The sequence below is a fragment of the Geotrypetes seraphini genome, chromosome 10 (genome assembly GCF_902459505.1).
Source record: "Geotrypetes seraphini chromosome 10, aGeoSer1.1, whole genome shotgun sequence".
In the NCBI taxonomy this organism is placed as follows: domain Eukaryota; kingdom Metazoa; phylum Chordata; class Amphibia; order Gymnophiona; family Dermophiidae; genus Geotrypetes; species Geotrypetes seraphini.
This window is the reverse complement of record NC_047093.1, coordinates 72,235,006-72,247,996: the sequence shown is the minus strand read 5'-3', so window position 1 is coordinate 72,247,996 and position 12,991 is coordinate 72,235,006. Positions and strand designations below refer to the sequence as shown.

At 44.1% G+C, this 12,991-nt stretch overlaps 1 protein-coding gene across 5 annotated transcripts in view; it reads right to left on the bottom strand.

The window, feature by feature from the left end:
- MAPKAP1 (MAPK associated protein 1) overlaps window positions 1-9,359 on the bottom strand; it is a 479,755-nt gene extending 470,396 nt beyond the window's left edge. For 2 of the 5 annotated variants that reach the window (XR_004540893.1, XM_033961254.1), the window contains exon 1: window positions 9,102-9,359. The gene's annotated coding sequence lies outside the window, so the exon portion shown is untranslated. The remainder of the gene's footprint in view (window positions 1-9,101) is intronic. The other 3 variants (XM_033961253.1, XM_033961252.1, XM_033961256.1) reach the window with 3 other exon arrangements.
- Between the last annotated feature and the right edge of the window lie 3,632 nt (window positions 9,360-12,991).

Sequence of the window (12,991 nt, the reverse complement as noted above, 5' to 3'; positions counted from 1 at the left end):
TTGATGCATCAAAAATGGAATCAATATTATGTAGCAATCTAAGCTGTAGGTTTCAAGACTTTTGCTCACTATTTTTTTCCTTTTGTTCTATGGTTTATACCTGGTTGTTTATACTTAAAACTGTTTGTGACAAAAAATTAGTCAAATAACCTGCATGAATCATTATTCTACATTGTAGTGTCTGGTGTGGATATATGTGTTTTGTTTTTAAGGGTGTTTTTTTATCCTTGTCAAATAATAATATAGTATAAATGATGGAAGATAAAGACCTGCATGGTCCATCAAACCTAGCTAGCGATGTACTTGCCCCACCATGCCTTTTTGAAGTGTGAAAATCATTTGTTTTGTTTTTATTCCACCATTTTGCAATATTGGGATCTGTGTTTAGCCTATTCCTTTTTGAATTCCATCACTACTTTTTTTTTCCCCCCCACTGCCTCTGGCAGGACGGCATTCCAGTCACCCTTTCCATGAAAAAATAATTCCTGTTGTTGCTTAAGTTTATCCCCTTGCAGCTTTGTTTTGTGCCTTCTAGTTTTACAGTTTCCCAGTCTTTTAAAAAAAAAATTTGTTTTAGTTCATATTAATGCCTTTTAGGTATTTAAAAGTCTATATATCTCCCCTGTCCGTCCTCTTCTCTAGGGCAGTGGTCCTCAACCTTTTTTTTCCCACCAAGAACCAGTTTCATGCAAGACAATTTTTCCAGGGACTGATGGTGGGGAGGGGGGTGGTGAAGAGAGATTCAAGCGAATAATGATCTTATCTATATATCTATCAACACCCTATGAAATGATCATATATTGATGTCAAATCTTTTCTTTTTATTTATCTCTGGAAAACAAAGTGATGTAATTGCAGGTAAACAACAAAAAGTTTCCTTGATTTATTCATGAAACTAAGGATATCCACAAAAATGTGTATTCTAACTGAGGAATACATTAGGACCCTCCACATATCCTCCCACTTAAAGTAGCTCAAATTACACACACATGTATCACATCAGGTGCACATGATTAGAACATCATTTCTCAGCATTTTGAAGAAGGTTTGCCCTACTTAAATCTTAGACATTTAGTTTGGTGTGCTCATAACTGCTGCGGTGAGAGTGAACACCATTGTGAGATCAAAGAGCTGTCTGAGTCCTTCAGACAGAAGAGCGTAGCAGCTTATAAGTCTGGTAAGTGAATTAAAAAGATCTCAAAAGAATTTTGACATTAGCCATTCCATAGTCCGGAAAGTAATGTACAAGTGGAGGACTTTCCAAACAACTGTCAACTTGCCCAGGTCTAGCCCTCCAAGCAAGCTGACCCCCAGAGCAGACCGCAAGATGCTAAAAGAAGTCTCCAAAACCCCTAAAATGTCATCAAGGGACCTACCGTATTTTCACGTAGATAACGCGCACCCGTGTAAAACGCGCACACAGGTATAGCGCGCGGAAAACACAAATCTATGTACAGAAATTTTTATATACCGCGCACACCCATATACCGCGCATGCTGCCCGACTCTCCCGTCGCTGCCCGACTCTCCTTTTGCCCGCCCCGACTCTCCTCTGGCCTCCCCGACTCTCCTTTCGCCCGCCCCGACTCTCCTCTCCCCCTTGAAGTCCTGTCCCCACCCTGAAAACCTGATCCCCCCCCGACGTCCGATTCACCCCAACGCAGGACCGCTCGCACCCCCACCCCGAAGGACCGCTCGCAAGCACTCCCGTCCTCTTGCCCCAGCCAACCGCGGCACCCCCGACACGATCGGGGCAAGAGGGAGCTCAAGCCCTCTTGCCCCAGCCAACCGCGGCACCCCCGACACGATCAGGGCAAGAGGGAGCTCAAGCCCTCTTGCCCCCCCCCGACACGATCGCGGCAAAAGGGAGCCCAAGCCCTCTTGCCCCGCCGACTCCCCAACAATATCGGGCCAGGAGGGAGCCCAAACCCTCCTGGCCACAGCGACCCCCTACCCCCACCCCGCACTACATTACGGGCAGGAGGGATCCCAGGCCCTCCTGCCCTCGACGCAAACCGCCCCTCCCCCCAACGACCGCCCCCCCCAAGAACCTCCGACCACTCCCCCAACTGACCCGCGACCCCCCTGGCCGACCCCCACGACACCCCCACCCGCCTTCCCCGTACCTTTGTGTAGTTGGCCGGACAGACGGGAGCCAAACCCGCCTGTCCGGCAGGCAGCCAACGACGGAATGAGGCCGGATTGGCCCATCCGTCCCAAAGCTCCGCCTACTGGTGGGGCCTAAGGCGCCTGGGCCAATCAGAATAGGCCCGGGAGCCTTAGGTCCCTCCTGGGGGCGGGGCCTGGGGCACATGGGCCCAACCCGACCATGTGCCCAAGGCCCCGCCCCCAGGAGGGACCTAAGGCTCCCGGGCCTATTCTGATTGGCTCAGGTGCCTTAGGCCCCACCAGTAGGCGGAGCTTTGGGACGGATGGGCCAATCCGGCCTCATTCCGTCGTTGGCTGCCTGCCGGACAGGTGGGTTTGGCTCCCGTCTGTCCGGCCAACTACATAAAGGTACGGGGAAGGCGGGTGGGGGTGTCGTGGGGGTCGGCCAGGGGGGTCGAGGGTCGGCTGGGGGGGCGGTCGGAGGTTCTTGGGGGAGGGCGGGCGTTGGGGGGAGGGGAGTATGCATTGAGGGCAGGAGGGCCTGGGATCCCTCCTGCCCGTAATGTAGTGCGGGGTGGGGGTAGGGGGTCGCCGTGGCCAGGAGGGTTTGGGCTCCCTCCTGGCCCGATATTGTCGGGGAGTTGGGGAGTCGGTGGGGCAAGAGGGCTTGGGCTCCTTTTTGCCCCGATCGTGTCGGGGGGGGGGCAAGAGGGCTTGAGCTCCCTCTTGCCCCGATCATGTCGGGGGTGCTGCGGTTGGCTGGGGCAAGAGGGCTTGAGCTCCCTCTTGCCCCGATCGTGTCAGGGGTGCCGCGGTTGACTGGGGCAAGAGGACGGGAGTGCGTGCGAGCGGTCCTTCAGGGTGGGGGTGCGGGTGCGAGTGGGAGTGCGTGCGAGCGGTCCTTCAGGGTGGGGATGCGGGTGCTGGTGGGAGCGCGTGCGAGCGGTCCTTCGGGGTGGGGGTGCAGGTGCGTGCGAGCGGTCCTTTGGGGTGGGGGTGCGAGCGGTCCTGCGGGGGGGGTGAATCGGACATCGGGGGGGGGGAACTATGTAAAAAAAAATTTGTACAACGCGCTCACGCGTATACCGCGCAAGGTTATGCACGGTTTGTAAAAACACGTATAACGCGCGCGTTATATGCGTGAAAATACGGTACTGCAGGCTCTTGCTACTGTTGTGAAAGTGCATGCCTCTACAATCAGAAAGAGACTGCACAAATTTAACTTGCATGGGAGGTGTACAAGGAGGAAACCTTTGTCCTCAAAGAGAAACATCAAGGCCAGACTGAAGTTTGCCAGAGAAAACGTAGGCAAACACCAGAACTTCTGGAATAGTGTCCTATGGACAGATGAGTCTAAAATTGAATTATTTGAACACCAGAAAAGAGGACATGTTGGGCATACACCAAATACAGCATTCCAGGAAAAGAACTTCATACCAACTATAGAGCATGGAGGTGGAAGTGTCATGATTTGGGGATGCTTTCCTGCAGCAGGACCTGGCCAGCTCACCATCATAGAATCCACCATGAATTCCACCGTGTATCAGAGGTTGCTTGAGGAATATGTTAGACCAGCGATCTCAAACATGCGGCCCGTGGGCCGCATGTGGCTCTCCAGGTTTTATTTGTGGCCCACGGTCTGGACGCGATCAACAGCATTTCTCTTCCCCTTTCCCTTCCTTTTGGAGCAGCAGCGTGTCTGGCCGGCTCGTTCCGTTCAAAGCCGCGGGTTGGCAGCTCCTTGCGCTATCCACTCCTGCATCGGAAGCCTCTCTGACGTCACATCAGAGAGGCTTCAGACGCAGGCGCGGATCTCGCAAGGAGCCGCCACCTGCGGCTTTGAACAGAACAAGCCGGCCAGACATGCTGCTGCTCCACAAGGAAGAGAACAGAAGGGAAAGGGAAAGAGAAATGCTTCTGCTATATAGGAAAGGGGGACCCTAGGGAAATGCTGCTGCAGCTGTACAGGGAAAGGGAGAGGGAGGGAAAGGGGAAGAGAAATGCCTCACCTGCACAGGAAAGGGGGAAGGGAAATGCTGCTTCTGTTGCTGCTGCTGCACCCAATTGGGGAAAGAGAGGGAAGGAAGGAGAAGGGAGAGGAGAGGAACAAGAGAAGAAGCCAAGTTCATGGGAGGGAGGGAAGGAAAGGAGATATCAGACCATGGAAGGGGAGGGAGAGATGCCAGTGCATGGGGGAAGGGAAGGAGACAGATGCCAGACCAGGGGAAAGGAAGGAAGGAGGGAGGGAGACAAAGGAAGGAAAGAGATGCCAGACCATGGAAATAGGACGGAAGAAGAGAGAGATAGGAAGGGAAGGAAGACATGGAAATGTAGATTTTGAAAAGAAAGCAGAAAGTGAAGACGGAGAGAAAAGCAGTCAAAGGACAAGAAGGCCCTGGAAATATAGTTGAAAGCACAGAAAAATAAAGTCACCAGACAACAAAGGTAAGGAAAATGATTTTATTTTCAATATAGTGATTGAAATGTGCCAGTTTTGAGAAAAAAAATATATTAAACTTTAAATGTGAGGGCTGCAGAAAAAATAGAGTACTTGGAGGGCCGCAGAAAAAATAGTTAATGTCTTATTAAAGAAATGACAATCTTGCATGAGGTAAAACTCTTTATAGTTTATATATCTTTCCTTTTAATTGTTAAAGGAAAGTTTTATAAACTATAAAGAGTTTTACCTCATGCAAAATTGTCATTTCTCTAATAAGACATTAACTATTTTTTCTGCGGTCCTCCAAGTACTTACAAATCCAAAATGTGGCCGCAAAGGGTTTGAGTTTGAGACCACTGTGTTAGACCATCTGTGAGAAAATTAAAGCTGAAGCAGAACTGGACCCTGCAACATGACAATGACCCAAAACATACCAGTAAATCCACCAACGACTGGCTGAAAACTAAGAAATGGAGAGTACTGGAGTGGCCAAGTCAAAGCCCTGATCTTAATCCCATTGAGATGATGTGGGGCAATTTGAAACAGGCTGTACATGAAAAAAAAAAAAAACCTCTCAAACCTCTCACAGCTGAAAGAATTCTGCATTGAGGAGTGAGCCAAATTTTCCACAGACCGATGTCAGAGACTGGTAGAAGACTACAAGAAGCGTCTTACTGTAGTTCTTATAGCCAAAGGAGGTAACACTAACTATTAGGGTGTCCTAATTTATTCCTCAGTTAGAATACACATTTTTGTGGATATCTTTTGTTTCATGAGTAAATCAAGGAAAATATTTGTTGCTTACCTGCAATTACATCACTTTCTTTTCCAGAGATAAATAAAAAAAAAGATTTGGCATCAATATGCAAACATTTCTTAAGAAAGAACTGAATATTTCATGGGGTGTCCTAATTTTTTCACATGACTGTGTACAGTATCCCTTCTCGTTTACTGAGGTCACTTGATTCCGGTAGACTTGTTCTTCCATCTCCAAAATTTGCTCATTATGAATTTACTCGACCCTTGACATATTTTTTTAATTTCTCTCTTTTTTATTTAATAATCTATCTTTTATTCAAGCAGAACAAAACTTTTTAAAAATTTAAATCTCTTTTGAAAACATACTTTTTTAAGATGGCATTTAATTTTTCTTTGGGTTGACTGAAGAGAAGGGCAGACACATTGTAGATATTTTTAGTTTAGTTTTTGGTTTGTACGACTGTTTACCTTTGTTTTTGACTTTGGCGTTCCTTTCCATGCATGTATAAATTGTAAGCCACTATAACCTATTGCATTAGTGGAATATCAAGTGAACAATCAACATATACATACTAAGTTTTGGCTTACTTTAGGGGTTGTTTATTAATGATTAGCATGGGCTAATTATAGTAATACTAGTCTTATAACCCGTTACATTAACAGGTGCTAGAATATATATGTGTGTCTGTCTTTATTTCTTTCTCTCTCTCTCTCTCTCCTTCTGTATTTCTGTCTTTCTTTCTGTCTTTATTTTTCCTCGGCTGTCCACCCATTCTCCCTTCCTTTTACCTTCCCTCTGTCCACCACCACCCCTTCACTGATCCCCTTATCCAGCAGCAGCCCTTCTCCCTTTTTTTTTTTATCTCCCCCCTGTCCAGCAGCACCTCTTTCCTGTCCCCCTGTCCAGCAGTAGGCCTCCCTTCCTTTTTCTTCCCCCCCTGTCTCTTCCCCTGTCCATCAGCACTTCTTTCCTGTCCCCCTGTCCAGCAGTAGGCCTCCCTTCCTTTTTCTTCCCCCCGTCTCTTCCCCTGTTCATCAGCACCTCTTTCCTGTCCCCCTGTCCAGCAGTAGGCCTCCTTTCCTTTTTCTCCCTTCCCCCCGTCTATTCCCCTGTCCAGCAGCACCCCTTACCTCGCGCCTGGCCTCCGCTGACAGCCGCCAAGAGCTGCCGCAGCCAACAGCCTCCGCCTAAGCACGCATGCGCACTCCCTATCCTCTGCCGACAGCCGCTGTGGCTGACAGCCTCCGCCTAAGCGCGCATGCGCACTCCTACCTGCGGGGCTCTACAGCGCACGGAAAACAGAATACGCAGGTGGGAGTGTGCATGCGCACTTAGGCTTTTATTATATTAGATAGTAAATGATGGTAGATAAAGACCTGCGTGGTCCATTCAGTTTACTCAACAGTCACATTCAGTATCAAGACAATGTTGAACCAACAATCCATACTTCTGGCGAAATTCTGCACAACTGCGTAATGCAGAATTTGCACAGAATTCCTCAGGCGTAGAATCAGCACTCCCCTCTGTGTGGTTCGAATCGCTGCCGACACATTGTTGGGCAGCCCGGGCGGGCTCTGCAGGCTTCCCTCTATTACAGTATGTCCTTGATGACTTCCTCTTTCTTCACAGGTGGGACTGCAGTACAGAGAAGCCTGCAGACATAGTGGCAGGTTGCCAATAATTGGAATTGGTGTCGCTGAGATAAATGGGTAGAGAATGAGAAGTGTTGGCTGCGGAGGAAAGGGGAGAGTGAAATGTTCAGAAGGATAGTTTGGAAAGAGGGTAGGAGATGCTGGCTGAGGGGGGGCAGGGGTGAGAAAGATGCTGGCTCTGGGGGACAGGGTAAGAAAGATGCTGGCTCTGGGGAACAGGTATGTGGGGGGGGGGGGGATTGGTTCACAATGTAGCCTAGGCTTCATTTGTATAAATGCCGTCTCCAACTCCAGAGATGCAGAGAGTTTTTTACTGTTCCATTTGATATCTTCTGCTACAAGAAAGTCACTAAGCAAAAAAAAAATTGAAAGCTATTTATTTTCTCTAGTATAATTTAATAAATATACTGAATTGTACTAAAATTATGGATAATAAATTAGCAAAAATATTGTTTAAATTTTTTTTGCATAGAATTCCACCAGGAGAAAATCCAGTATTACATTTTACTTGATAAGTTCCCCTTCCTCCTGAAATATGCAAGACCTGTACTCAGACAATGTGAATGTGGTATAAAATCATTAGTATATAATCACTAGTAAACAACCCTACTAGATAGATGCTTGTTCAGCATCTGTTATTAACTATATCCTTAACATTGAACATATCATCCTTCATTTCTCTTTTATGCATGTGCAAAATAAAGGTCAAGAAAAAAACCCCAGTTCATCAGATGACAGAAATGTGTTACCTTTTTATTTGACTAAGCAGCCTTAGGCATCTGGACCAATCAGAGCCTTAGTCCCCTCCCCGGTGTACCCAGGATGCACCGAGAGGGGGGAAGGCCTGCCATTCTGTAAGAGGCGGGCCTGCCAGCCGGAGCAGGGTAAGTGTCCCTCCGGCCAAACTTCCTGAATAAGGAAGTGATGGGCAAGGGGGGGGGTGTCTTTGGAGGGAGTTGTTGGGGGGTTGGGTGATGGCAGAAGGAAGTGGGCATCTCTTCTGCTGATCTTCAATTTGGGGTTTGTTTGTTTTACTTTAATTTGCATGGGGGGGGGGGGGGGGTCTGAGCTTCAAACCTTACTTTCCCGTTAGTGCTCAAGCACTAATCAGAAAGTAGGGCTACAACAGCTCGGACCTGTCAGCAAATTATGGCACAACACGGTTAGGGAATCACTCAGCGATTATAGAGAATCACTCACAAGTGCTCATTTTAATATTAATGACCTTGTTGTACTACATTTGCATGGCAGTATCGGAGACTGCTAGAAAAAACTCAGAAAAGACCATGGTAAGCCATTTTGATAATCCTTTGCTAAAATACAGTACATCCACGATAAACAGGCTGGAATCAGTTTAGCGAGCATATTAAAGGCACATCTTAGTTTTGAGAATCTTCCCCTAAGTGACTTGCCTAGGGTCACAAGTTACAATTACTGTAGTTTCAATTACAAGCTAATTGCCAATCATCACTTCTGATTAAGCCAATTAAGTTTTGGGCATTCATCAGCTACACACACCGCAGTATACGCACAACTTTAGACATCATTTATAGACTGTAGGGGGGATCAGTGCACAATAACATACATGCAAATCAGGCGCTATCTCCTTTCACCACTGGATTGGGCTTTCAGCAAACAACCTGACAAACCCTGCATGCTACAAGAAATTGATGGCAAAAAAAGACTGCAGCCCATGTTTCAGAATTTCTAATCTATTGCAGCTTATGGTGATTCTTACGTTGTTTTAATAAAACTTGACACAACCTTGGAAGATCCGTTTTTCCTAATATCAATACAAGAATCAGCACTACAAAGTTTCTAATAAATCTCATAGTTCAACGGTCAAATATAAGAGTACAGCTCTTCTATGACGACTTGAAGCAGAAGCGCAGCAGCATCAGTAGAACAAAGCTGGAGAGTCATAGACAAGTGTCAACTGAAACAGGTCATATTGCAAGAAAAGTGATTACTGAGATAGCAAGTCGCACACATTCGGGTCCCCTCACACACAGAGCACTCCTCTTCGAACGCATTCGGGGACCAGGGGGAAAGCCAGCTTGCCATCTTTCCCTAGTCCAATGGGTCTCCTTGTCCGCGATCTAGCATTTCTCTCTCAAACCCCCCGCCCCTCAAACTCATACCTGAGGCTGCCCACCACCAGTCCCACAGCTTTTTTTCTCCGGTCACAACTTCTCTTCCTCAAAATCGGCCCGCCTTGCCGGAAACAGGAAGTAGCGTCAGAGGAGGGTCAGCTGCTCTCCAAGAGGAACGCAGGAGAGTTGAAAAGACGCATCAGAGAAGGGCGGGACGCCAGAGAAAGAAAACGGGGGGATTTGTAACAGGCGATCTTATGGATAAGTAAAGCAGCGAGAAGAGCCGGGGAAGGGGGGCTTGTGGAAATTCTGTGCGGATAGAAGGACTTCCTGCTGGGAGTTTGCGAACCTCTCACCGCTCTCTAGCGAGTAGAGAACTGCATGGGCACAGGGTTTACAGAAATCCCGTGAGGATAATACGTAGTTCTCTTCCTTAGTTGATGTAGCAAGGATCACATTGACACATGCATGGGCAGTATGATCAGAGGTCTACTGGCAGCTGCTTGTGGGGATCTCCACATGCAGCCTACGTGTTTTTGCTTATTTAAAATATTAATTGGGAAGAATACATAGTTTCTAAATGAGTTTCTGCCAGGGGCTCTCATATATTTTAGTATCATAATTACATGAAATACTTCTGACCATTATGGGTGGGGATGGAGAATACTTGCGAAGACAAGCAGGAATGAGTGAAATTTCTGCGAACACAAGCAGGGATGAGTGAAATTTCTGTTCCCTGCACCTCTTTAGTTGGAAGTGGGGCATGGAGGCAGGGAGTTTGAGAATGAGGGAGAGATGCTGGATTGGGGCTGGGGATTGGGTTTGAGATAGGGAGAGATGTCCAAAGGTGAGCGATGGGGAGGATGTTCCTTGTGACTTGCTAATATACGATTGTGGCTGCTACTCACCAGTGTGACAAATCCTCTTAGAAGGAGCACTGTCCATGCCGATGCTAATGCATGATTTCCATGACAAATTGTGAGAATTGAAATAGATGTCAACAACATCAAAATAGTCTTTGACATCTTGTTGTTTCTGGAAGTGAATTACAAAATAACAATTGTTCATTGATGTCTCCATTACAAACAAACCTGCTGAATGCTAGGAGTCGAGTTTATCCAGTGATGTCAGTTCACTCACTGTATGGCAAATAAATTAGCTTCTTTAATATTAGTTATCACTTGTGACTCAATGTCTTGAGTCATGTCATGTGTATGCCAACTAAAATGTTGTCTGACATAGGGATTTTCAAGATCTCTTTTTTTCATATGTTTTGCCAAACTTAATATTTACAATTTTACAGCATGCTAGTAAAATTGCTAATAGTTTTACTAATATACGGCAATTGTATGTAATTTAATCTTTTTTTAACTATAAAATTAAAGGAGTATAAAATTGCTAACTTGCTGGTAGCGTTTTACCATCAATACAAAAATAAATACCAGCTTCTTAAATAAATGCTCACAATAATTTAATTATTAAATATCTTATAAATACTTGATTAATAAATATATGAATACATGTTTAGATGTATGAAAAGTGCTCAGTGTCTTATCTCTTGCATGCGAGCCACAATGAGATCATAGAGGGACCATCATAACACTTTTGTGTCCCTTATCATATGTGCTTTCTGATCTATTGATATGAGGCCATCATACTAGTGCTTATAGATTTCTCATACATTATTAAATAATGAAATAATGCACTTATCTCAAAGGATGGTCTTATTCTGTGGCTCTGCAGGCTAATTTTTTGAAAAGCATTTAGTGATAATCAGTGTCCAAACAGTGCAAACGGTGCTTAAGTGCCATGAATAGGGAGTGTTCTCAGCTCCCCATACTGAATTTTCTCAACTCCTTAACTCAGTCCTGAGTTTCGCCATAATGGCTTCTTCAGGAGGAGTGTTTACTAAAGTGAATAAATAAATAAATAAATAATTACCTTACTTGCACACTTAAAATCTAAAACTTATAATGCAGCACTGCTCATTAATGCCCCTGAATTTCTTATTCTTATACTTAAAATATGTGTATTATCATTACATTATTCTACATCCAAACAATATGTCTATCATATATGTATGTGACATCAACTAGAATTTAAAGTAGGAAAGTCTGGACACTAATTTGTGTCTTATCTAAAACTATCAATAGTGCCAAGAAGACCTATCGTATCTATCACGGGTCAAAGTTGTTCCACTTATAATCATCTACCCAAATATACCAATTACTTTGGACAATATAGACCCAAATACAGTCATTATAAAACAAGTCTGTAATTCAGAGATTTTCAAATAAAATGAGAACATGTTACCTTAAAGCCATTAGGAAATTCCTAACCAGAGACGCTAACTCTTAGCTTTATTCAGCCGTTGAAAATGGCGGCCATGAGGAAATGACGTATTTTATGGACCTTGAAGGGATTTGATTGGGTTAATTACATTGGCGGTAAATTTAAAATTCACTGTGATGTTTATATTATACAGATCACATCTTATTCCATTGGATCAAATCTTACATTTAAAGATCCAAATCCCCTGTTTATCAATGTAATTATGGAATAGAACCTTATTTTATAAACTCATAGTCGATCTATAACACTAACTACACCCATTCAATATCAGTATTAAGCCCTCCCGGCTCAAAAGTACCCCATTCGTATATGAGTCTTTGTTCTTTACGTAATAAACTTCTACTAATATCACCCCCCTAGGCAAGTGAATTTGTAAGATAACTGAAGCTCTCAAATCATTTTCTGTATGTCCCTTAGTGATCCAATGTTCTTTGAGCGGCGCTTGTTGTTTACCAATACGAATGCAGCTCAAATATTCTGCAATCCTAACTTTAAGTTTACGCTTGGTGTGCCCTATATAGTATAACTCGCAGGGACATACTATACAATAAATTACTGACTCTGTATTACAATCCGTATGTGTCAACAATGTAAACTGTTTGCCTGTTCTGGGAATCCTAAGGTATTGGGTTTGATATGCATTCTTGCAATATTTATATTGACCACACTGAAAATGTTCTCTATCTGGCACATTGATATCCTGTCTATTCCCTATAAAATAGTTATTATTTAAGATTTCCCCTATGTTTTTACCCCTAGTATATGCAAATTTAGGGAATTCATGGAATTGTGGGTGCACTGTCAAGACTGGCCAATATTTCCAAATTGTTTTGCTAATATCTAGAGATTCTTTTGAGTGTGGAAGCACACATACCAGCTCTTTTTCCTGGGTTGACTCTTTTATTGTAAACCACTCCCGATGGTTATTAGTGGCTCTTTTGTATGCTGCTTTCACTACTGCACTAGGGTAACCTCTTTGCAAAAATTTATCTTTCATTATCTGTGCTTGATTTTTAAATTCTTGTTGTGGAACACAATCGTTTGATTCTCATAAATTGGCCCATCGGTATGCTGTTATGCAAAGGTTGTGGATGATAACTGGAATAGTGTAGTAATGTATTTCTATGCTATGTTTTCCGATGTACTGTAGTTTCAAAAAAATTATCATGTTTTATTATATTAATATCAAGAAATGAAATCTTATGATATTGAATAGTGTATGTAAACTGTATATTTGTATCATAAGAATTCATTTCAACTAGAAATTTATTCAAATCTTCCTGATTACCTGTCTAGAAAAAAAATGATATCATCTATAAATCTTTTCCAAAGTTTAACCTGATGAAAATAATGTGATTTATATATGAAATCTTTTTCAAACTGTGACATAAATAAGCATGCTATCATTGGGCCCCCATGGCTACCCCTTTTATTTGAAGAAAAGTTTTATTGTCATATGTGAAATAGTTATTATAAATCACTTGTTCTGTCAAATATATCAATAAACTTTTCTTCTCATCTATGATGGCATTGTCCAGCCGTAAATGACTTTTTACTGTTTCCATTGCCCTTGCTTGGGGAATATT